Source organism: Gouania willdenowi, chromosome 24 (genome assembly GCF_900634775.1).
Source record: "Gouania willdenowi chromosome 24, fGouWil2.1, whole genome shotgun sequence".
Classification (NCBI taxonomy): Eukaryota; Metazoa; Chordata; class Actinopteri; order Blenniiformes; family Gobiesocidae; genus Gouania; species Gouania willdenowi.
This window is the reverse complement of record NC_041066.1, coordinates 10999731-11025327: the sequence shown is the minus strand read 5'-3', so window position 1 is coordinate 11025327 and position 25597 is coordinate 10999731. Positions and strand designations below refer to the sequence as shown.

The window sequence follows — 25597 nt, the reverse complement described above, 5'->3', positions numbered from 1 at the left end:
ACACACACACACACACACACACACACACACACACACACACACACACACACACACACACACACACAGCTCACCCTTTTGGCCACACGGGGGCGCTCTTAACCTGTATTTTCACAGCTGCTGTCTGTCGCTCATCTCAAGTTTGGAGTTGGGAATTTTCCATGTCCAGGTCTAAATGCATGCAATTCTACCACATGTTTTTTTTTTCTCCCTTTGCCCTGGTTGTTGAAAGTTCATTCTGCATGCGTGTTTGTGTGTGTGTTTACACATCTTGAAGGGTTTATAGCCGTGAGCATGCAGGATTTAGTGGCATCTGCGGATCAGATCACAATGCATGAATAGCCCTGTGGCAGTGGTCCAGGCCTCAGGCTGAGGTAGCCCCTATTAGGATACAAACCACACAGGCTCAACACCAGGTTTAGCTTGCTGGAGAACGCAAATAAGATATTAGGCGCACTGGAACCTGCATTTGCTAGGGAAAAAAGGTATGTGGTAACTAACCTGGACCTGTGAAGATGAGATTTGTGAGTAAAAGCAAGCTTTTCTGCATGATCCAACAAATAAAGGAAGAGTATTAATACACAGTGCACGATGAACTAATAGTGCAAGAAAAAACTGATTTGGCAATATGTCACAATATTTCACCATGCGATTATCGTATAGATCCAAAAAATGTCAATCAATTTTTTGAATCATGGTTTTTAATGAATAAACCTTTTATTTGCGCTAACATATGCATAGCAAGTAAACGCCCAGTCACTAGGCGTCAGTGAACCACATCAGACCTTGTTGTTTAACAAGGTCTGATGTGGTTCACTCCTCAATGCATTTTAGCTAGGAAGTTGATTGACTAAAATTGATTGATTAAAATATACTGGACATTTTTCTAAATGTATACGGTTACTTTAAAAACTTTTTTTTTTAATTTAACAGTTTGATAAAAATACCACTTGTTTTTGATATTGGTGCTTGAATTACAGTTAGTTACCATTTACTGTACTTGCAAGCTTAAAAAATTGAGAAATAAATTGTGTTTCATACCATTATTAAGTTGTTAAGGTGAATTTTGTAATTATTAATATCGAGATATATCGCAATTTATATCATATTGTTTAGTATTGGGATATGTCTGGATGTAACTTCAGCATCTTTACATCTCACACTCGCTGCTCAGCTTCCGCTGTTTGACACAGAGCCAGTGTTTCCAAACCAAGCCAAGCTAATTCAAGTCATTTGCCTTTCTTTCTTTATTTCTTTCTTTCTGCCACACACATTCATACAGATGTATTCTCGTTTACATCATTTGATTTTGATCCCTCACTTTCTCTGCCTTGCACACTTTCCCTTCTCCAGGTAATCTTCTGCTTGTTTTTTCTACTCACTACAGATGACGCAGTCATCGGCTAACATGAACATTGGCTAACTTCCTGTCACGTTCCAGTCGTCCCACACATTTAACTTGAGCTTAGAAACAGCACAAGAATATACAAATAGCACTTTTTGTGTCTGGTTTATTGGGACTTTACTGGGACTTTTTAAACATTGTTTTTTTCTGGTCAACATTGATTACATTTTGGTTCTACTGTATGCGCCATTAATGATGTAAACCATGAATCACTAAAAAGGTTAAACCTAATTGTCTTGCAGTAGTGTGCACATCATCATTACTGCTTTGCTTTAATTATAAGGAATTATAAAGTGAATATCATCTACTCCTCCTTTTAAGTGAGTTTGTTGCTCCCAAAGAGATTTTTTCATTACGTCATTTTCTTAACGGGTAAAACAACAACAACACATATGCAGCGTTCTTATTAAAATGCAGCTCCTCCCCCGTGCCCGTTATTCAATCTTACTGAAAACCTCACACTGTAAGATGTGGATGTGTCAGCACTTGATGGACCATTTCCCATCGCAGTCATTGTGTGGTGCTGCTTATCCAGCACTGTTGCTCCAAGCTCAGTGCCATGTTGGCTTAGGATTTGGCTGTAGTGTTGATACAGCATGTGCGTGGTATTGTTTTAGGCTCAGTGTGTGAGGGGTGGAGGGTATTGTGCCGCTCCTCTCGTGGGTATTGTCTCAGGCTGATGTATATGTGCGTGTTTATGTTACAGGCCATTTTGTCAGGACACTGACAGTTTCAGGCTCTGGGACCTCTGCGTTCCCACAGTCACTCAACCTCTGACCTCCACTCTTTCTGCTCCCAAGTTTAAGGGAGTCTGTGTTGGAGCAACAAACTTAATGTGTGTGTGTGTGTTACTGCGTGTGTGATTGACGCACACACACACACACACTGTTTGAGAGGGTTTTTTCTTCACAGTGTTTACTCAGGGTAGGAAAACACACTCCCTCTCATTGACCATTGTGTGGCCTAAATCTGGACACACACTTTCATGTTGGAGGTTATTTGGTGTCATTTCACACACAGTTACCACAGTGGGCTGTTAACACTGCTTGAAAATAACTGTTGTGAATTTTAATGGCAATTTCTATCAAAAGATCATATATAATACTAGAGGTTTAGTCGGGCTATTTCCTTTTAGAGCAGCAAGGATGAAAAAAAGAGGTTGTTTGTGAGAAACATTTGCCAATTTATGCCCCAAACGGTAGACAGGTGTTGTGACAAAATCTGTGTTGCAATGAAATGGTGACTTTGGTGGTCGGAACCATGAACAAGATGGTTTTTCGTCTTCCTGGCTGCTCAACAAGCACTTTTCAATATGAATCAGAAATAGTTTTATTGCCAGGTATAGTTTACACAGTTGGATGAATTTGTTTTGGTGAGTGGATGTTCAAACAATACATACTCTATTCATTTAAAAAAGACAAGGACAAGGATAAGAGTGCAAACGGTAATAAAGACTGTCAAAGAAAAAAAATGCATAAGAACAATGGAGTATTTAGGGAGAGGATGATGATATGTATATACATATTTAAAGGGAACAACCTAGCTAAACTAATGTAGTATTACTGTATATATGATCTTTTGATAGACCTTGCAATTGAAATTCACAACACTTTAACCTAGGCTGTTTTCAGGAATAAAATGATATTCAAAGCATTTCAACACTAAATACATTTTGGAGTAATTCTCCATTAATATGAGAAATATTTTCAAAAAAGATGGTATAATTTGAAGCAGGAATCAGGCAATAATTGAATCATCTGCACTCTATTTTGTGCCTTTTGTTGACTCTGTTGAGCAATTGATTAATAATGCAAAGCTAACCAACACTTTCAAGGAGGAAATACAGGCAGTAAAGGAATGATATTGCTATGGTTATTGACAAATTTGACAGTTGATCTGCTATTCCCCATTAAAAAAAAGTAAAAAATAGTTCTGGATTTGAAGATAAAAAGTAAGACCACATCAATAACGGGCTTTGTGTTTTTATCTCTGTATGTTGGCAGCGGAATGCAAAAGATAGTTTATAATCCATCAACCGATGTCCTCTTGCTTCCCTATTTGATTAAAATAAAAAAGGTAATACTTTTTAACCAGGTCTGGAACATGCACACAAACATGTTGATTTAGTCACTTCAGACAACCGCATCTTGTGTCTCGTCTAAAAGAAGTTTCACGTGTTGTCAAAGAGGAAATGGTAAGGTTCCTCTTTTTTTATGGCTTCTAACAGTTCAACGTCTTTAAAGTTCAATGTTAAAAATAGGACTGAAGCTTCTCCTCCATGATACAGATTAAACGCAACAAGCTGTTTACCCTGCTATCACTCACACAAATGAAAGTCATTTGTTTCAGTTATGATTTCAAACATCATATCTTTGTGGTTTAACATACACTTCCGTCCTACTCAAAGGACTTGTGGAGTGCACGGATGGCTCGTTACACAAAAGCTGCACAGTTTTACAGGCCCTGTCTGACTCTGCACTTCACAAGTAAGCGTTTATGTCATACTTGTTCTGCAAGATACAATAACTGACACTCACTGCATTTGCGTGTGTGTCTCGTAAACAGCAAGCCAGTATTTTGTAGTTTGTGCCAGCAATCAAGAACTGTCATCTTTTTTTAACCAGTCCAGATGCTGCGAGAAAGGAGAGTTTTTGTTTTTTGTTACAAATACATAAAAAAAATTGGAAAATGAAACAATAGGCAATAGATGGACAACTTGACCATTAGAAGCCCTTTCATTGAACTGTTAAAAATGTGTCAGACTCAATTTATTTTTCTGTATAAAGCTTTCTTTGCTGACAAATAAATCTAATAAGCATGGAATTTTCATGGTCGTTTTAAAAATGGAAAGATTCGACTGCAGCAAGATATGCTCCATTAACTTATGAGATATTACATACCAGTGCACAGTCATTATGAGAGCATTTAAGCGCTGGTACGTCGGCTTACTGTGAGATTATTGCATGTTGTTCATAATACTGATTAAAAGAAAGAATGAGCCGCTTGGCGAAATAACGTAATCTGTTAGGTCAAAGAACACTTTAGACACAGATCTAAACGAGCAAGAATATTTTAAAACAATGCAAGTCATTGTTTTAAAAGAAAGAGATGTGGGGAAAATAAGATGGAGAAGTAAGGGTTGGATGAGGTACAACAGGAAGCATTCTGAAGAGTGTAGCAGTAAATAGGAGCAGGAATGAAAAGCAAAAGTACAAATGAAATTGGTCTGTGGCTAAAGTGGCAGATGGTGCTAAAAACAGTGCTGACAAAATAAAAGAAAACCACGCATTTACATTGGATGGTCATGACCTTTTCTCACAGTGTAGCGTCTTCCTTTGCTGGCCCTTAAAATAAAGTCTCTGTGGTCAAACAGCTCGAGTAAAGCCTGGCCGCCATTGTACAGTATGTGTTAATATTTTAAATAAGAAACCTCAAGACAAGACAGTGTTGATCTAAATGAGATGTGTGCAAATTAGTTGAATGGCTTTGTAGAAGAATCAAAGCTATACAGAAAAGTATACCATCACACCATCATGTTTGGGACAATATAACACATTTACAACAATTTGTTTTTGGAAACAATAAAGATGTGGTCAAAATCATGTCTCAGAATCTTAGACAATATGATTGACTTCACCTTCTAAAGTGGAAATAGCGTTATGACACGGACTAAACCCTTGCCAACATGCCACATGATATTTTTTGAATTTCACACAAGATTATCCACAAAATGGTGTGTGATCTCAGTTTGCCCTTGTTTCAGCTCATTTCTGCTGTGTATAAATAGAAAATTAATAACAACAGTCAGAGCCACATACCGTTAGGCATGTTTGGCACAATTTCAGAATGTTTATTGCCCGAATTGATATCTAAATAGGGAAGCCAATAACACAGAAAGGAAACGGAAATGTATGAACTAACACGGAGATGACACAGAAATGGGTGACACCAACTCTATATCAGAATCAGGAAAATATTTGAACAAAAAATCTGGAAGGCTCTGGAAAAAAAACAACTTCTACATCTGGTTCCTCAATAACAGTCTCTTGGCAGGTTGCCATATACCTGTTCTGTTTCTCTGTAGGTTTCTAGGCATCTAGTCATGATGCAGTAAACAATCTTAAACACAGAGGAAACCTGGAATGCAAAAGTTGGCAGCAGACCAACACTAAATACACATAAACACCTTCAACACTCCATCAGCTATTCCCTGTTCACTCTGAGACCTCAGTAAATATTTGTCAATAGATGGAGAAACTTTTTTTATAAACATAATTGATAATATTCTAAATTTGTTTATTTGAATATTAGTCATCCTCGGGCTATGAAATAGTGGCAGCCATCATTGGCTTGGTTTGAAGGAATGTCAGTGGGCCACTGGCTCGCTTATCATCCGGAGTAAAGGAGGGCAGTAAGGGCCCCCATGAAGACCCCTGTTATAAATGTAACTCTGCACAGAGCCAAATGTGAGCTTAGGAGACAGCAAACACACAAGACTTGACAAATTATCCAACCCAGCTCCTCAGAGCTGTTGTCCCGCCAGCTAAAAGAGACATAAATTCACAAGTCAAGGCCATGCTACAATTAGTCTCAACTCAGTTTATGTAACTTATGAAATATTTCAACACAAGCCACTCTGTATGTGTACTTTGCCCATTTGTTAAATTTCATGATGCTATGTTTGTTTACCATCATTTTTCAGCTTGTTTTTCTTCCAGCGTTGCATCAAAGCTCGTCTGTATGTTTGTCTTTCCTATTATTTAGCAAACTATATATATTAAATAATGAAATATGAACTTGAAAAGTAAGTTTCCGTGCAAGCAAATGTTTTTAAAAGCCATGTTTTAGTTGGATGTTTGGTTGTTTTTTGTCAATCCATCATAGAATTTGTTAGGAAAACCTCATTTGCTCAGAAAAATCAAAGTAAGGTCTATTTGTTTACATGAATGAACCAATGGCATCGTCCAGTGATGACTCGGATTCTAGCGCAGATGTTATGCATTTTAGATCTGAAAGGGAAGAAGAGTTTTCTGAAGCTGATCTACAAACATCAGACAAAAACTTTGTGCAATTTGGGGCCATTTTCTACATGTTTGACCCAGCTGGCACACAGCCAAGGGATCTCGACGATGCAGCATAGGCAGAGAGGACAAAAAACATTGATATGTATGTCAACTTACTCCCATTAAGTTTAAGTTAAAGCTGCTGGAGAAGATAAAAACATAGTGTAGCTCATTTTTATTCTAGTTTCTTCCCGGTATTCCCTGTGATATCGCCTCTTTCCGCAAGACATTAAATCTTTGCCGTGCTCGGATCTTTCTATGTAAATCCCAAAAAAACATTTACTATATTTTTGCAAAAATTCTGTCTGTGAAAACACCAGAAATGTGTTGGAAAGTCACTTTAGCAGTGTTTTTGGGGACATGTGCAATAATTTACTGAAAGATGAAGTAAAAAGTAAACACCATGCATTCGTCTACGGGACTACATATGCTCCCACAATGCAATGCATCAAACTTCCAACAATATAAACAAACGGGTTTGAGTGCACCTCTTCTTGTAGCTGATCCCAGCCTTAGACATCATTTCTAAAGCAAAATAAATCGTATCGGGCTTCTCAAAACATTTTTTTGGGAAGTGTTTAGAACAAGGACGCTGCTGTCGGTCAGGCCAGACCAATGACTTCTCCTCAGTTTTACCGCACAAATCTGCTTCTCCTGCTCAGTCGGGAATGAATGTAGACTTCCTCAGATTTTCCCCTTTTTGTACAAAAATCTAATGGAATGTTGAACTTTTCAATGCGTTATTTGTTTGTCACTTCCGCTTTTTAGGCCCTATCTTCCGCCCTCAAAAATTGTAAAACAATTTGTGACAAAAATCCTTGGTTTATTATAAACCAAAATATAAATTATTTTGTGCACAAAATATATCTTTCTACTGGTAAATTGGTTATTATATATGGTGCACTGCATGATAATTACAAGTTGTGTTGATGATGGCACAGACATTTGACTTACAGTGGGGCAGCCACCAATTGTCAAGTACTTCCACTTAACAATATGAGAGAGGCCTGTAATTTTCATCATAGGTATACCTCAATTATGAGAGACAAAATGAGAATTGATGAGAATTAATTGGTAAATCCCTCGATACCTGTAACTTCTTCTTTAAGAGGCTTCTCTGTCTCCACTCGTTACCTGTATTGATGGCACCTTTTTTAACTCGTTATCAGTATAAAAGACACCTGTCCACAACCTCAAACAGTCACACTCCAAACTCCACTATGGCCAAGACCAAAGAGCTGTTAAAGGACACCAGAAACAAAATTGTAGACCTGCACCAGGCTGGGAAGACTGAATCTGCAATAGCTAAGCAGCTTGGTGTGAAGAAATGAACTGTGGGAGCAATTATTAGAAAATGGAAGACATACAAGACCATATGATAAACCTGATAATCTCCCTCGATCTGGGGCTCCACGCATGATCTCACCCTGTGGGGTCAAAATGATAACAAGAACGGTAAGCAAAAATCCCAGAACCACACGGGGAGACCTAGTGAATGACCTGCAGAGAGCTGGGACCAAAGTAACAAAGATTACCATCAGTAACACACTACGCTGCCAGGGACTAAAATTCTGCAGTGCCAGTACATGTCCGGGCCCGTCTGAAGTTTTTCTAGAGAGCATGTGGATGATCCAGAAGAGGACTGGGTGAATGTCATATGGTCAAAAACCAAAATAGAACTTTTTGGTAAAAACTCAACTCGTCGTGTTTGGAGGAGAAAGAACTCCATACCTACTGTAAAGCATAGGGGTGGTAACATCATGCTTTGGGGCTGTTTCACTGCAAAGGGACCAGGACGACTGATCCGTGTAAAGGAAAGAATGAATGGGGCCATGTATCGTGAGATTTTGAGTGAAAACCTCCCTCCATCAGCAAGGGCATCGAAAATGAAACGTGGCTGGGTCTTTCAGCAGGACAATGATCCCAAACACACCTCCCGGGCAACGAAGGAGTGGCTTCATAAGAAGCATTTCAAGGCCCTGGAGTGGCCTAGCCAGTCTCCAGATCTCACCCCATAGAAATCTTTGGAGTTGAAAGTCTGTGTTGCCCAGCGACAGCCCCAAAACATCACTGCTCTAGAGGATGGAGGAATGGGCCAAAATACCAGCAACAGTGTGTGAAAACTTACAGAAAACGTTTGACCTCTGTCATTTCCAACAAAGGGTATATTACAAAGTATTGTGGCGGTCCACTAGGGGCACTCATCGCCAGATTGGCCAGGGTATGTGTCACGGTGGGATTGGTTGCACAATCAGGAAGTCTTGTATATATGGTGGTGTTGTCTTGTAGTGAACCCCAACAATAAACCGCTGGCATCTACTCCGTTCTCTCCGCGCCTCTGTCTTGCCTTGCCTTCCACATTGGTGACCTCGACGTGAGTTTCTTTTTCCGCTCTCGACCATGTCGCTTGCCGCTGGCGATGCCGTTCCGCTTGCGCCGGTTGTTGCTCCTGCGGTCTATGCGGCTACTGTTAAGCTTCCGGAGTTTTGGCAGCACGACCCCGAGCCCTGGTTTCAGCATATCGAGGCTCAGTTTCGGCTTCGTGGGATTACTGTGGATGACACCCGCTACTACCATGTTGTCGCTGCTCTGGATGCTCAGACTACGCGTCGGGTGATGTGCGTGTTGCGGGAACCCCCGGCGGACGGTAAATATGCCGCTATTAAGGCTTTGCTTTTAAGGCTGTATCAGCTGTCGGATGCCGAGCGGGCCGACCGGCTCCTGTCCCTCAACGGTTTTGGGGATGGTAAGCCGACGGAGCTGATGGAGAACATGCTGCGTTGCCTCGGTTCGGGGGATGCTTCCTTTTTGTTTGTGCAGCTTTCCTCCGTCAGCTGCCGCCTCCTGTACGTACTGCGCTGGCGAGCTCGCCGCTGGTTGCTACCAAGGACTACAGGGGTTGGCGGAGAGGCGGACCGGATTCTGCTGGCTAACCGGCCGTGCGGCGTGCATGCCCTGCTTCCTGAGCCTTCCTGGTCGGCGCCGGACGAGGTGGGCGCTGTGGCCGCGGTGACGGACCGTCGCCGGCGGGAGGACGCGCTTTGTTTTTACCATCGGCGGTTCGGTGCTAAGGCTAAGCGCTGCGTGCCGCCGTGTGCTTTCTGGCTCAGGGAAACGCCAGGGCCAGTGCTCAGTAGGCGGCTGTGGGCGCTGGCGGGGTGGCCAAGCTGCTGTTTGTCGTGGATGACGTGTCGGGACGGCGTTGGTTGGTGGATTCCGGCGCCCAGAGGAGCATCCTGCCTGCGTCTGCCGTCGATGTGCTGAGTGACAGCCGGGGACTCCCGCTGAGTGCGGCTAATGGTACTACCATCCGTACGTTTGGCTCCAGGTCAGTGGACTGTTTCTTTTTTCTGGACGTCAGTTTTTGTGGGATTTTGTGGTTGCCTCAGTCGCTGTGCCTATTTTGGGTGCAGATTTTTGTGTGCTCATGGGCTGCTCGTTGATGTGTCTAATGGCCGTTTGATTGACCCTGTCTCGTTCTCCACCTACCCCTGCTCTTTGGGGGGGCTGAACCGGTGGCCCTGCCCCGGGTTCTCGCTGTTGCGGGATGTATATCAGCGCCTCCTCGCTGAGTTTCCTGATCTGACTGTGCCGACGTTTTCGGCAGCAGTCGCTAAGCACGGCGTGGAGCACCTTCATCCCTACAGTTGGGCCGCCGTCTTTGCTCGTTCGCGGCGTCTGGACTCTGCTAAGCTGTCCCTGGCGAAGGAGGAGTTTGCAACTATGGAGCGCTTGGGGATCGTACGGCGCTCCGACAGTCCATGGCCTCGCCTCTGCACATGGTGCCCAAGCCGGGGTGGGCGGGGTGGCGGCCGTGTGGTGATTTCCGGCGGCTGAATGCTGTCCACCAACACAGACCGCTATCCTATCCCGCACATTCAGGATTTCTCTGCGCAGCTCGCTGGAGCTTCCGTTTTTTCCAAAGTGGATTTAGTGGCGGGGCTACCATCAGGTGCCTGTGCATGAAGCGGATGTTTCCAAACTGCTATTATAACCCCATTTGGATTATTCGAATTTTTCGGATGCCCTTTGGCCTGCGGGGGGCCGCGCAGACCTTTCAACGACTCATGGACTCTGTGTTACGGGATTTACTTTTCTGTTTGTTTATTTGGATGAACATTTTGGTTGCCAGTGCTTCGGCAGCCGAACATCTGGAGCATCTGCGTCTGTTGTTTAGGCGGCTGAGTTCTCATGGCCTGATTGTCAACCCAGCAAAGTGTCAGTTTGGGCTCTCTGACATTGATTCCTCGGCCACCGGGTGTCCTTGCTGGGGGCTGCTCCGCTACCTGCACGGGTGGGGCAGTTACGGGTTTTCCACGCCCGTCTACTGTCAAGCAGCTCCAGGAGTTTCCTGGGCATGGTGAACTTTTATAATCGGTTCATCCCTCGTGCGCTCACCTCATGCATCCCCTGTATGAGGCTCTTCGCGGGATGAAGGGGTCGCAGGAAGTGGCCTGGTCCTCTGACAGGTTGCGGCGTTCGAGGCGGCCAGGGCCGCTCTGGCGGGGGCTGCCTTGTTGGCGCATCCCTCTCCCTCGGCTCCACTGGCTCTCACTACAGATGCGTCGGACATTGCTGTGGGCGCGGTGTGTGAGCAGTGGGTGGCTGGAGCATGGCAGCCCCTCGCTTTCTTCAGCAGGCAGCTCCGCACTGCAGAGAGGAGATACAGCACGTTCGACAGGGAGCTCCTGGCTCTTTTCCTCGCCATCGTCATTTCCGTTTCCTGTTGGAGGGCCGCCGGTTCACGGCGTTTGTGGATCATAAGCCGTTGACCTTTGCCCTGGTCAAAGTCTCGGATCCTTGGTCTGCCCGCCAGCAGCGGCAGCTGGCCGCAATCTCAGAGTTTACCACGGACATTCAACACGTTGCTGGTAAGCACAATGGGGGGGTGGCGGACTGTCTGTCTCGTGTGTTGTTTCCTTCTGTGGCATCTAGGCTTGGATTATTCGGCTATGTGCGGTGGATCAGGACGGCGATGCAGATCTCCAGGCCTGTCGTTCTGCTGTGACGGGTTTGCAGCTCGGGACGTGCCCTGCCATGAGGATGGACCACTCTGCTGTGCGACGTGGCCACCGGACAGCGCGGCCTCTGGTTCCTGTAGGCTGGCGTCGCAGGATCTTCGATGCTGTTCACGCCTTGTCTCATCCCGGTGTTAAGGCGTCTGTGAAGCTGGTGAGCGCTAAGTTCGTCTGGCCCAGGTTGCGCAGAGACGTCAAAGGATGGGCCGCTGCCTGCGTGCCTTGTCAGCGGGCTAAGGTCCACCAACACGTCAGGGCTCCGCTGAGCCTTTTCTGGTGCCGGAGGCGTTTTTGACCACGTGCACGTGGATTTGGTCGGTCTTTGCCCCCTTCTCGTGGCTGCACGCATCTCCTGACTATGGTGGAGTAGAACCACTCGGTGGCCGGAGGGTGGTGCCCCTGGAATTACGTCGACGACGTGGTGGGCCGGGCCTTCATCTCTGCTGGGTCTCGCGGTTCGGCACACCTGCGGATTTGACTTCGGACAGGGGGCCAATTCACATCGGGGCTGTGGACGCCATGGCTGTGGGCCTGGGGGTGCGGCTCCATCGCACTACAGCCTACAACCCCAGGCGAATGGCCTCTGTGAGCGTTTCCATCGCTCCCTCAGGCCGCTCTTCGGGCCAGCCTCACGGATGGGGCTGGGTTTGACCGTTTGCCGTGGGTCATGTTGGGCCTGCGCTCTGCTCCCCAAAGAGGATCTTCAGTCTTCTGTCGCTGAACTGGTGTATGGGCAGCCTCTGAGGGTCCCGGGGGATTTCCTGCCTGCTGCCTCGGCTCCGGTGGTCCCGATGGCCCCTCGTCTGCCCATTGAGGGGGCCGCAGGGGCGCTGGCTCCGGTTCCTGTGCACCACTGTTTGCCTCGTTTCCGAGTGCCGGGGGATCCCCTGTCATCGAGATTGTGTTTCTCCGGCGTGGTGGCCACCGCTCCCCGCTCCAACCTCCATACGATGGGCCCTTTCGGTTGTGGAGGCGGGGCCTAAGAACTTTGTCATTGACTTTGGTGGTCGCCTGGAGCGGGTCTCTGTTGATCGTCTGAAGCCTGCTCACCAGGACCCCGACGGGTTGATGGTTCCGGCCCTGCCTCCTCGCCGGGGTCGTCCTCCTGCTGCTGCTGCTACTGCTCCTGCTGCTGTTCCTGCTTCTGCTGCTCCTGCTGCTGCTACGGACTCTGTTCCCCGCCTGGTTTTGTTGCCGGGTGTGCCCCCTCGTCCGGGTCGAGCCCGCCGCCGTCGTGGTCGCCCCCCGCGCCCGCCGGTGTCTGACCCTCCTGGGACCTTGCGAGGTCAGCCGTTATGGTCGTCCTATTAGACCTCCTCGGGGACTTGAGGTGCTTTTGCCCGTTCTGGGTTCATGTTTTGTTTTTTGATATGTTGTCCTTTCTTTGACGTGTTGGTGCTGGGTTTTGTTGTGCCTGGTGCCCATTCTGTCGTTTCGGGGGGGGCCTGTGTGGCGGTCCACTAGGGGCACTCATCGCCAGATTGGCCAGGGTATGTGTCACGGTGGGATTGGTTGCACAATCAGGAAGTCTTGTATATATGGTGGTGTTGTCTTGTAGTGAACCCCAACAATAAACCGCTGGCATCTACTCCGTTCTCTCCGCGCCTCTGTCTTGCCTTGCCTTCCACAGTATTGAGATTAACTTTTGTTATTGACCAAATACGGATTTTATGGATTTTTTTTTCTCATTTTGTCTCTCATAGTTAAGGGATACCTATGATGAAAATTACAGGCCTCTCTCATCTTTTTAATTGGGAGAACTTGCACAATTGGTGGCTGACTAAATACTTTTTTGCCCTACTATAAAGAACCACCAAGCAGTTAAACTTCTCTCATTAATGGTCATGTTTATTTCATGAAACATTTCAGGTTTGTTGCAGAAAACTCTAGTTTATTGTGCAATCAACTCATGTTGCATAAATATGGCTGAGAACGGGTTGGAGTGAGGAAAAACAAGTCATGAATGTTCCCCTTGTATAGATAGTTGCAAAACCTTTCCTGCAATTATTTTTAATCTTTTTTTAAGAATCAGGTCTACTAATTTTTGGCCTATGAAAATCTTCGTTTCATGTTGATACATAAGTGTGTGTGTGGTGTTTAGGTTCAGACCATTAATTTCAAAATCACCCGGCGTCCTAATTGCAGTGGGGGGGGGACGCCTAATAATGCCTGACCTGACGACCTCTTTATTCTCTTCATCCTGACAGCGCTTGAAGAAGTGAAAACATGTAGAGCAACAAAACAACAACTGTTGTTAGCAGAAGGCTGAGACGGCTGCCTGCACTGGCCACTCTGATTGGTCCTCATGAGCTACTTGGAAGAGCTCCCATTGGCCAGGAGTTGACAACCTCTAGATTTTGTTTATGCATCCAAGGAGGAGAGAGGTGATAGCGGGGTGGGGGTGTGATAGGCACAGGGTTGGCATGGGGTCAGAGTTAGTACAGAAACAGAAGGGAAGAGATTAAAGAGGAGGGGGAAGTTTATCTATTGGAGCCTATTCAAAAACTTCTTGGAAATTAGGATGTTGGTCGCTTGTTTTCTCTCCTAAGGCCTCCACCGCCAGCTGAAGATTTGTCTTAGGCACCATTGAAAATCACAAACAAGCAAACCAAACCCAAATAAAGCATGCCATTTATGAACGTGTATACAGTCCCTCCCCGAAAGTTTGCCTCTTGGAACACGTTATATTTATTATGTTAGAATAAACAACATTTGACACTGTGGTGATGACGTGACGCCGGATTGCACAGCTCTTATGTTATCGTCCAAAGCAGGGTTTTCATACTTGACACACAAGAGCAGTTTCTCCTGGCTAGAACATGCATGTCAGCCATCACATGTGGAACACTCTGTTTGACTGTGTAAGTGGGGCTGTTGATTTTAGGCAGCACATACAAAGAATGTGGGCGGAGTTAGTTGTTTTTGTCATAACTGTAACATATCTTAGGGAAAAGTTGGTCACTGTAAGTCTACACGTGTACAAATGTTGTCCATTTATGAAGTGGCTTTATTGCTTATCGAAAAATCAACTCCAGGCTATTGTTGCAGCTTGTTATGACATTTAGTGATTTGGATTTTTTGGTTCATTATTAAGAAAATAGAACAGCACCACCCAAGCCCAAACTTGGTAAACAAGTATAGATGATGGACTGAAAAACATTCAGAAAACCCTTTCAAATTTAGCTTTTGTCTCCATCAGCACGGTAATCTGTTTAAGGTAGTTTTCCTTCCAGTGAACAAAAAACAACACGTTTTTCATGTAATATGTATCTTAATATTTGTTGTTTGCGTATGTGACCCATTCACACTCAGCAGTTGAGAATGAATAAGAAAAGAGAGGAACTGTGTAAGGAGGGACAGTTAAGTATTGAATATCTGTTTTTTTCTTTTTTTGTTACTCATGTCCTAATCTCACCCTTATTCTTAACAGTGACTCTTATTTTGTACCTGGTTAATATTTGCTGCACTGTTAGGTTTTTTTTCATGTAATGTAAAGATCATCGTCCATAGACGGCCGTTCTCTTGGTTGGGCTGAGATCAAAAGCCCTGTAGAGGAAATGTTTTATATACAAGTATATTTAAAGGCTGCTAGTCTGCAATGTATTGGTGCATGAGTGCTGTAGAGTGTGTTAATGATGAAAGGTCAAGGCCAGCAGATCAGGCCAGCTATGAAAGTGGAGAGCGGAGCAGTGTCATCAGCTTCTTGTTTACCTTCTCCTCTTATGTGTATGTGTGTGTGTGTGTGTGTGTGTTTGTTTGGGGGGGGATCTGTGCGTGTGCAAGGAAAAGTGTCTGGCTGCATTTTAGGACCTTAAGAACCTCCAGCCTTTGGAAAAGGTTGGTCTTACTAATGCTCGGGTTACTTTCATACACACACTTCTGTTCATCATGTAACAAAAGGTATGGGTGATAGAAAGTGGAACGGATGCATTTTTTGCTTTACTTGTGCACCCAGTGAAGCGACCACTCCCCTTTGACTTACATCACTTCTGTTTGGCCTGCCTGGACGTTATAATCTCCATCACTTGCTGTATTGTTGATATTAGATTTAAAGAGACAATATAATTACATGATATTCAGTTTTTTCATCTATCTCTTGAGTAGAGCCTCAGTGTTGAAAAATAATAAAAGTAGAAGGGGAAGACAACAAGGTTGAACATTTTGTATTTCTAACATCCAGATGTAGATTATCCTGAACTAGTCGGAAAGTGAACAAAAGCCAGGACGGATACCCTTAGAAATGAGAGATTCCACAGCAGTTTGAAACTATAGATATACAGAACTAGAAACAAGGCTCAGAATCACCCGAGCCATTCCTAACTATATGATTTATCAAATAGATACATCTGATCATGTGGCCTCCTCTTCTGAAACTGGAAGCTAGTTCCTCAGAACGGAGTCTGATAGCTAAACGCTCTTCTTTCAGTTCTACTTTTAGATGCTTTAGGAACAAGGTGTCTTACTGGGAAACTACGGCACCAACAGGTCCTCTAATTTTTTAGAATAAGCCAATAAGGATAGGGGGACTCCTGCTTGTATCTGTCAGTACTTCAAGGCTTCAGCTATTTGAATCAAGTATAGACTGGAGAATGAAATACATCCTAATGGCTACATTCTCTTCACACTGTTTTGCAGTGTTGCTGACTGAAGTCCTAGCCATCTCCTGTTTTTGAACAGTTTAATCGACAAAGCAATATTTAGTCAATGTGTTAATTCATGGTGTTCGGACTGCTTATTTGTTGATATGTGTCGGATAGTTTCATTTTACTTTGAAGATAGAAACCTGACTGTTTTGTAAATGTGCTTTGAGTAAACCTTATAGAAGGCCAAAAAATCTTACCTGAATTGTGCTGCATTAGCTTCTATTACTTAGTAAGGGTTAAAGTTCAGTTGAGCTTTAAAACTGGAAACCAAGCTTCATTTGGAGGCAATATAAAGTCAGCAGAGTGGGTACACTGTAGGCTCAAACATATGCCTCCAGTCTGTCAAAACAGTATCGGTCTCAGTGAGATATTTTATAATATGACACCTACAGAGTAAACAGTGATACAATGTGGTTTTCATGGGTTTAAATGTTTCTTTGAACCGCTTGTCACCCCCTGCAGGAGACTTCAAGGCGTAATTTACCAAAGAGTGCTGTCTTCAGGCATGTCGAGACAAGATCACGTGTGGGTCATTGAGCCTGGAAACCTTCTCCTAGCAACAATTTCAATGTAAACAAATAACCTGCAAACTTTGCCAAAGCATTGTTCCTTCAATGGCAGTCATATCATAGTCATACCAATGCCCCACTGTAACCCACCCACAGATTTATAACAGATTGTGTAAATACATACATACCATGTTCCACATTCAAGCAGACAGGCCTTGGTTTTATGTGGGCACACAAAGTATGTGAACATTCTGCTCTCTATGCTGCACGTTCTTCCTTCCTCTGCATCAGTTCATCCAGAGTTGAGAAGCTGAGCAAATCATTTATGAGTCCATTCTGCAGAAATATTGTACAAAATATGGATTTTTACATCTAAAACCTCTTATTTGTGAGTTTGCAACTGGGAATTTTATTTATTTACATCACAGTGTGGGCATTATAGTTCATGACTGACCACTGGTTGGTTGAAACCTGCAACTCAAAAGCCTATGTGTCATACATTAGATAAAACCCAATCTCAAGTGTTTTTTTTTTTTTTGTTTTTTACAAGTCGATGCAAAAAGCACGTTTTGTTTAACTTTTATTTAACCAGGTAGAAGCCTATTGAGTTATGAAATATGTTTTTCAAAAGCGACCTGGCCAAGAGGCAGCAATGTTTTTCGATGTCATCATTCTATCCATTGTCCGACCCCCTTGCTCCTTTTCAGGGTCGTGCTACAATACACATCAAAAAAAAACATTTTAACAATAATTAAAGGATAAAATATCAAACAGTCAGTCTTCTCCAGGGCAGCTGTGGCTACAACAGTAGCTTACCACCACTAAGTGTGGAGTGAAAGAATAATGCCTTAATTCTGTAAAGCAACTTTGAGTGTCTATGATAAAGCGCTATATAAAATTGATGCATTATAAAATTGATGCATTATAGATTAAGAAGTGTACCATCTACTTTAAAGATGGTGACAAATACCAATCCTTTTCAGTTCCTTGGTTCTAACAATGTCAACAAAACTATCAAAAGAGATAAGGTCTGATGATTTTAATTCAGTTTGCAGTGAGTTCCATGCAGAGGGAGCAGCATGTCGAAATGCTTTTTTCCCCAACTCGTGAGGACACGAGGGACAGTCAGAGTGAATTCCAAGATAAGATGGGGACAAAACAAGTAGAGCTTTATAAATAAGAGTCAACTGATGAATGGATCTTTTGACAGCCAGGGCTTCTCCTTCTCTTTTTTTTATTACAAAGTGCAGTGGTGGGTCCGATTTTTGCATTGATGATATACAGTATCCGATGAACGTAAACACGTGACTGGTGCATGCATACAGTACATCACTATAATCAAGAAATGTAAGAAAGGTTGCCAACAGAAGGCGTTTCCTGACTGGGGTCTAGCTTCTGCAGGGTTGCTGAAGGCTAGTTGCTTTAAGCTATCTGCTGCAAGGGCTGCTGTAAGCTAGCTACTGCAGGGTTGCTGGAGGCTGGTTGAGCAAGGCTACATGGAAGGAGCAGGCCTGAGGCTTCAGAGCTGGATAGATGGAGCAAGCCTCAGGCTGTAGAGCAAGGTGGTTGATGTAGACCTTTGGCAGCAGAAGTTGGCCAATTCATGCACCAAAGCCTCAGATACAATAGATTAAAATAATTAAAACCAATACTAAGGTCTGATAGAGACTCTAAAAAACACTAAAACTGACAGACACCCAACTTTTTAAAAAGAAAAACAAAACCCATAAAGACATAGGCCTCATAGATCATTAAATCGAATGCATTCATTCCAAAAAAACAAGAGAATTTACTCACAAAGGTTGAAATTACCACTCACAAGTTCATTATCAACAGCATCCTAAACAGTTTGCTGTGAAATGGTCATGTGACTTGAACTTTGGAAAGTTTTGTGCATTGTATACTGCATTAGTCCCGTAGAAGAACACAAAGACAGCGCAGAAGGGGAAAAGTTTTCACACTCCCTGTGATTTCTTCTCTTTCTTCACAGACAAGGAAGACAGTGCTTCGCTTGATGCAGTTTTTGTTCTGCTTTGTTTATCTTGTTTCCTGCGATATGCAGTCACTCTGATTTCAACTCAATTCTGGTGTTTCTGTGTAAGACAAAAATATCAACAGCAGCCATTGTTTTGTCAAAAACTTTGAATCCATGAAAACACTATGATGAAGTTTTGGTGGCACACTGGCATCAGTAGTGGATGAAAACAACTTTTGGATGAAACGCAGGTACAGTTTAAAAAGTGTTATTCACCATCCGCAGCTTTAATATCAAACTAAAAATACAAGTTTTGTACTTGTTTGATGATGAATAATATAGTGAGGCGATACAGTATTTGGTGTCAAACTCACTTGAAAATCAAATATTATTAAAATGTGGATTTAAGGGGGAAATGGAAACACTAGGCTTGCCAATTACTTCAGTTAACACGTACTGCATTGATTTCAAGGGTAAGGTGGATGCAGAACAGATGGTAAAAGAGCAGGTTCTGTGCTTTCACAGGAAGTGGCGCACACTACATGCTACCTTGCACAGGAAGAAAAGGGTGTAGGTAGTAAGGTAGGTCGGCTGAGCCCGCAGGGGGGGAAGTTTCTCCAAGCTTTTAACAGCTGCGTGCAATATCGACTGTAATGTTGTTTTACATGTGAGACTGAATGCAAGATAGATCATCTGGAGGTGCAGAATTAAAAAAAGGAATAGTAACAAAAGATTTGTCAGGAACAATGTCTAATTCAGTGCCATAGATGTATAGTTGAAGATAAATCTGGTAGTGACTTAGCAACAGAGCTGGGGTTGAAAGTTTGCCAGGAGATGGTTTAAAGTAGTGCTTAATTCTTCATGCTGTGTCATGCATGTTAAAGTCCTTCCTCTCTATCACAAGTGATTTTCATCAGAGCTTATAATTGGGTCCCGTGCAGAGATGCATGATGGAGCCAGGTAGCAGGAGGAAGGCAGACATGAATAAAAAACTCAGAGACTTGAGTCTGAAAGTGCTGCTTATGTGCAGACATTTGGAAGTTTAATGGTAAATGGTAAATGGACTTGATTTATATAGCGCTTTATCACCACACTGAAGCAGTCTCAAAGCGCTTTACATATCAGCTCATTCACCCAATCACTCTCACATTCACACACCAGTGGGACAGGACTGCCAAGGCGCTAGTCGACCACTGGGAGCAACTTAGGGTTCAGCGTTTTGCCCAAGGACACTTCGACACATAGTCAGGTACTGGGATCGAACCCCCAACCTCTCGATCAGAAGACGACCCACTACACCTGATCCACGGTCGCCCCAGAGAATTCGCCTTTCTCTTTATTTGTTGCTTGAAAACAGGGCTGGTTTCTTAAAGATCTGATTGAACTGATCTGTATCTCAGCTTGAATACTAATAACAATGCATTTTATTCAAGTACCCAAGGTAACGACACAATCAAAGATAAGAACAAGATTAAAAAAAAAACATGCAAAGAACAATAAAATATACAATACTGATAGGTAACATGGTTTTGTTCCGAGAGTCTGTTTGTAAGTTAAGTTTCTGATTTTTTGCTGATGATAAAAACATGACACAGCATGTTTGATGGCGTGTTTTAAAGTTTCTGCTAAGTTGGTTGCTATTTGTAATGATGACACATGTGAATCACATGAATTATTGTGCAGTGACTGAGATCAAAGGAAAAAAATCTCCTTGTCAAACTTTAAATAAGGCTTTCGCTCTGGAGCGAGGCCAAAAATGGAACACGCAATGAAACCTGTAGCCTCCTCATCACCTGTTCTTTTATTCTTACTCCTGGGTTTCACTACAGCTCTCTCTCATTTGACATTGATCTTTACAACTTTCAGTCTTACACAATGTTTCCCACACCAAGCCCTTCCTTTCCTCACAGATACATTATCATTCTGTCCCTCTCACTCTGTCTCCTGCACACACACACGCCTCTCTGAGACTGAGGTCTGCTTGTTTTTGTAGGCAGCTGTTGGAGGGCTTTCCTGTCCAAACAGCCCAAACGCTGAGGTGGCAGAGTTGTGAGGGACACAGAAAGAGAGACTCACACAGCAAACATGGAACAGACCGAGTGGGGTGACCAGCAGATAATCCTCTGCACAGCCGAGGTGGGGAGGGGTGGAGCAGGAAACATAGGGCATGGGTCGAGGATGAGGGACATCAAGGTTTTCCTCTCTCACCTCGAATGGCTGATGAGGCTGGATGCTCAGGTTCACACGCTTACATGCGTTTGGATGCTTGCTCATTGGTAAAATACATGTTGGTTGGCAGTAAAACACTAAGGAAGGTTCAAGCTGTCCCTAAATTGGTAGGAGAGCTGTGGCAACCTCTGAACTTCAACTTTTTCTTTCCTTTTCTTTTTTGTTCTTTTGCCAACACTACACGTAGTACAATATGCGTGTTTTATTATTGCAATGAAGTAAATTATCCAAGTAAATTATTTTATCTAATAGTTGTGACCATCACCAGCCCTCCCTAAGGAAGGTTAAGAAAAAAATACCCCACCAAGGTGAGGAACAGGGAAGAGGGAGTCAGGGTGGGACAATGGAAGGTAAGGATAATCTATTTTGAACTTCGTCTTCATGCTTTTCCTCTCTTGTTTACTAATGGCAGGGGTTTCAAAGCATTACACTGTGAACAGGTCTTATTAAACAATACAAAATCCATTAAGTTTTATTTTTTTTTTTTTACAAAATGCAATAAAACTTCAATTTGCTCAACAGGTAAAGTCTTACCACTGATTCAATGTATGTGCTTCATTCTGCAGATCAGTGCTCCCTTATCCTATGTTTGTATATGTATGTTGTCCTCATATGTGTGTTTAATATAATAACAAACTGGTTATTTTAATTTTTTTAATTTATTTTTTCTTGTGTCTGTTTTTGTCATCAGAGGTTAACACTACATTAACACTAAATCAATAAAATAATACAATTGTTGCCCTCTCTAAGGAAGGGAAGAGCAAGCTAGACGTTATTAAGAGGAAAGATATATTAAAGAGATTACACCTGCGTGAGGGAGGAAATACGAGGGTAAAAGAGTTCGGGAGGACAGGACAAAGTCACCAGTGTCTAGTGAGTGAACTTTATCAAACTGTGGCTTCTGCTAGATAACTTTTCATTATTTAAAAATTTTTTTTTCTTTGGTTAAAGTATATTTTATGGATGCTACACTATAAAGCTTTTAGTAAACGGTGCGAACATCAAAAAAAGCCGTTAGAAATAAAATATAGACACATTACTTATGTATTATACCTTTGATGATGATCATGTGATGCCCTCCACCACCTCCACTGCTCAGTGTTATGTAACCCGAGGGTAACAACACCGGCTGTGGGGGGTTTATTTCAGTACTCTGACGCTCCTGTGTGACATTTTGCACTACCTTCAACTATTAAATCCTCTTGTTTATGTTTCCTCTTGACATAATCGTGTAGAACCGAAATACAGTGATGTGGATATGTCTTTATCAATGTGTCGTGAAAGATAATACTTTTAATTATATATATATATATATATTTTTTTTTTTTTCAAATGCTGATTTCTTTTATCTAACCAACTTATGCTGTAGTGAAAAAGTGATTACTGCCTTGTAAAGTCTTAGTAATAGGCCTGAGATTGCATGTTGTGTTCAAGCGATCTCACGTTTTTCTCACGTTTTTCAGCGACACTTCTCTCATGCATATTCTGCTTAAAGCGCTTCGCCTGGCAGCGGTCTGTGGTTATGGTCTGGTTTCGTATTGAATGTGAATTTAAGGTGATGAGTAATATTGATCAAGATAACATTACTGTAATATAATATCTGTGTTTTAGATGAGTTTATGGGTGTGTGTACTGGTAAAAGTCTGAACACAAAACTAGGATCTGACCTCTGCATAGCTTTGATTTTAATTTTATAATTAAATGCATAATCAAGCTTAAAAGCCCTCTGTTTATATACAGTGCAGTCAGATACATAAATAAATAGAAATATATGTGAAACTGTAATTATTAATATAGTGTACAAACTCAGGTAAGAGTTCAAATGTGCTAAATTGATAGTCATTTTTTGCTACTTTTTCTATTGTTTGTTTTTGTAAAGATGCATGTTTTTAGTTTAGTGTTTTTCAACCTTGGGATTGAGACCCCACGTGGGGTTACCTGAAATGTCTTTTTTTTGTCCTTGTCCGATTCATCTACATCAAAAGTAACCCTGATATCTTTGGCTACTGGGATGCTAAATAAAGCTACAAACCAACACAGTTGACAATAAAAGGAACAATTAAGCTTTAAAAAAGGATTACATATCTGTATCTAAAAAGTTGCATCATACCTTGCATGCAGCTGATACACAAGGTGTTTTTCTAAATTATTGGTGTACTACATGTGACGGACACACCAGCTTCACAAAGCACCTCCAGTCCCTTTAACAGGGAGGTGATAGACAATCCCTTCTTCTATCTAGAAATACGGAACCATTACTAGTGTCCAATGAAGCTACGCCATCATCGGTGAGTGTGCAGTGCACGGACGCTCAGTGGATGTCAGGTGACACACAAGCTCAAAGGTTCACACACGCTTGTGGTCCTGCCCCCTGTCCGGAAGGGACTCGATGTTCTATTGACCCTACAGTCAGACTCAGGGGACAGTAACACATGTTTTGCCTTTTCATGCCTGTAGGATGTGCCGCACCTCTAAGACCCCAAGGCATCCCTGTGTGTCTGTGCACGCTGCCATTCGCTGTCAACATGTATTGTATGACTGAGGGCTATTGTTGAGAAATTTCAACGCAGCTGTGTGTTTTGGTTTTGTAAGGACATTCCCGTGAAAAACACAGGGCATCATGTAAGCGTGGTTGTGAAATATACATACTATGCAATGTATGTTTATGTCAGCCTAATGACGCATCAAATTATGTGAATGTCAAAAAAAGTCTGGAGTGGTTTATGATAATCTGGTTTTCTGTCTAATTGAAACTATTGCAATACATTGATATTATCATTAATAAAAAATAATGCTGAATGCTTGTGTTCAATTTAACTACAATTTAAATAAAAGCAAAAGCTGCAGTTGTATCCTGGAAAAAATTTTTAAAAAAAGTTACCTTGGCTCTGGAGCATCTGGTTATATTTAAATGTATGTATATGCTCAATGTGAGATGATATAGGACTGATACCTGATGATATAAATTGAATAAAATCAAGTTCTGCTGAACTACGGCCCTCGCCGAATAGCACGTACCACGTTCTCGAGAATTCAGTGAAATGACTCGGTTCCACCGAGTAAAACAAATGAAATTGTGCGACGTGAAATCGTACTCTACATTGAATTGCCTTTGAAACGATATATCACATGAATATGTTCCGATCAATTTAGAAATTACCGGAAAAGGGGGTGTTGACATTCGCTCATAGTATATCCATGTGAAATTACAATTCAACGAGCATTAACGGAGGAGTAGTCATTTGAAAAATGGGGCCCCCGGTGACCCCCGTGGCACATATGGAGTAATAGGCCCCATTCATACTGTATATTGGTATGCGTCAATGATTTGGTACAACCAACTGTCGCAATATTTGAGTCACAAATCGAAAATTGGGCTCAGAGCGTCGATGCGTACACATCCATAGATTATAGCTACCAAATTTCAGCCCGATCCGTTTTCACGAATAACAGACGAGTAGCAATTTTAACTAGTTTTAACACAACAACAAGAACAAGAACAACAACAAAGTGAGTGAAGTTTTGAGTCCGGTATCCTGGCCTAATAAAGTTCTGCTTTTGTAGCATTTAAAATATTGTGTCTGTATTAAATTAGTATGTTTACATTATGCAGTATTGTTTAAACAGCAGGAAGGGAGTTGAGTAGTTGATTTTTTTTTTTTTAATGAATTGTCACATAATACAGAAACAATGCACATCAAGATGATTGTCTACCTATCTATATTGAAAAAGTATTTTGTGAAGTTTATATATTTTTTAGGATTGTTTCTGTTTTTTTACTACATTTTATGGATGCTTGGGTACTTTATATTGGAACCTAGCAGTTTCCACGGTTTCATGTGAAAGCTTAAGTGAGCACATGCAGAGCAGACATGTGCAGTGGCTTTAGATGTAGCTTACCTCCACATGACACGTGAGAATGAATCAATTTTTTTTTTTATTATAAAGCTTTAAGGTGGCACGATAAGTCTGTATACATTTCCGTCACCGCTCTTTCCAGTATTTTAACAACACTATAAAAGCATTGTTAATTTTTACCTGTAGTTCTATTCACTGTGTTCTTTAGTCACTACACCTGCACTTGATCTCATTACAGTTTTTGTTTATTTCCTGCACACACACAACCCTGGTTTCATACTAGCTTAGCTTCTGTTTAGTCACACATAAGCAGACTGATTCAGCTCTTAGGACAGCAGGATATCAGCAGGTTTGTGTGTTCTACGTGTATTCAAGCTTCTCATCAGTATGTAGTACATGTGTTCCTATATCTTTCTGACGTCAGGCGGCACATGAGAGTCCAGTGTGTTTCTATGTGATCTCAGCACTACGTGCACAAACTAACCCTGCACCTCTGAGGTCAGAGTCCGATAAGAGAAGACACAGTGAGAGTAACCTTTCCCACATGGTGATGTCAGCGCGGTGAGAACTTTCTATCAAACACCAGCCTGTGTCCGGTCACTTTGAGTTCTCACACTTTGATCTCTGTCACCCTTTCGCTCTTTTACCTTTTATCACCTGAATAGACTTTGACATGAGTCACTGACTCCTGTTATTGAGTGGATTCGGATGCACTGATGGCACGTAAATGCAAAAGCTTCTACACAGAAAAGTATTGACTGCTGTTTTTTTGGAACTTCTCCTTCATTGATGAAATATCAGTTTTCTTGCAACACAGAAGAATGCATCTGCTTCCTGTCTGGGTGCTGTTGTTTTGACCCTTGGCTGCTGGTACTCCTGTTGTTCCTGCAGTTGAAGCTT

At 42.6% G+C, this 25597-nt stretch overlaps 1 protein-coding gene and 1 long non-coding RNA gene across 4 annotated transcripts in view; both read left to right on the top strand.

The window, feature by feature from the left end:
* sesn1 (sestrin 1) overlaps window positions 1–25597 on the top strand; it is a 62107-nt gene that overhangs the window by 11136 nt on the left and 25374 nt on the right. Inside the window, exon 1 of one of the 3 annotated variants that reach the window (XM_028439148.1) lies at window positions 312–482. The exons of the other annotated variants lie outside the window; for them this stretch is intronic. The gene's annotated coding sequence lies outside the window, so the exon portion shown is untranslated. Of the gene's footprint in view, window positions 1–311; window positions 483–25597 lie in introns of those variants that run through there. 3 annotated transcript variants of the gene reach the window in all.
* LOC114457403 (uncharacterized) lies at window positions 392–21266 on the top strand. Its single transcript, XR_003672936.1, has 3 exons — window positions 392–521; window positions 16589–16696; window positions 20604–21266. It is a non-coding gene; the product is annotated as an uncharacterized LOC114457403 (long non-coding RNA).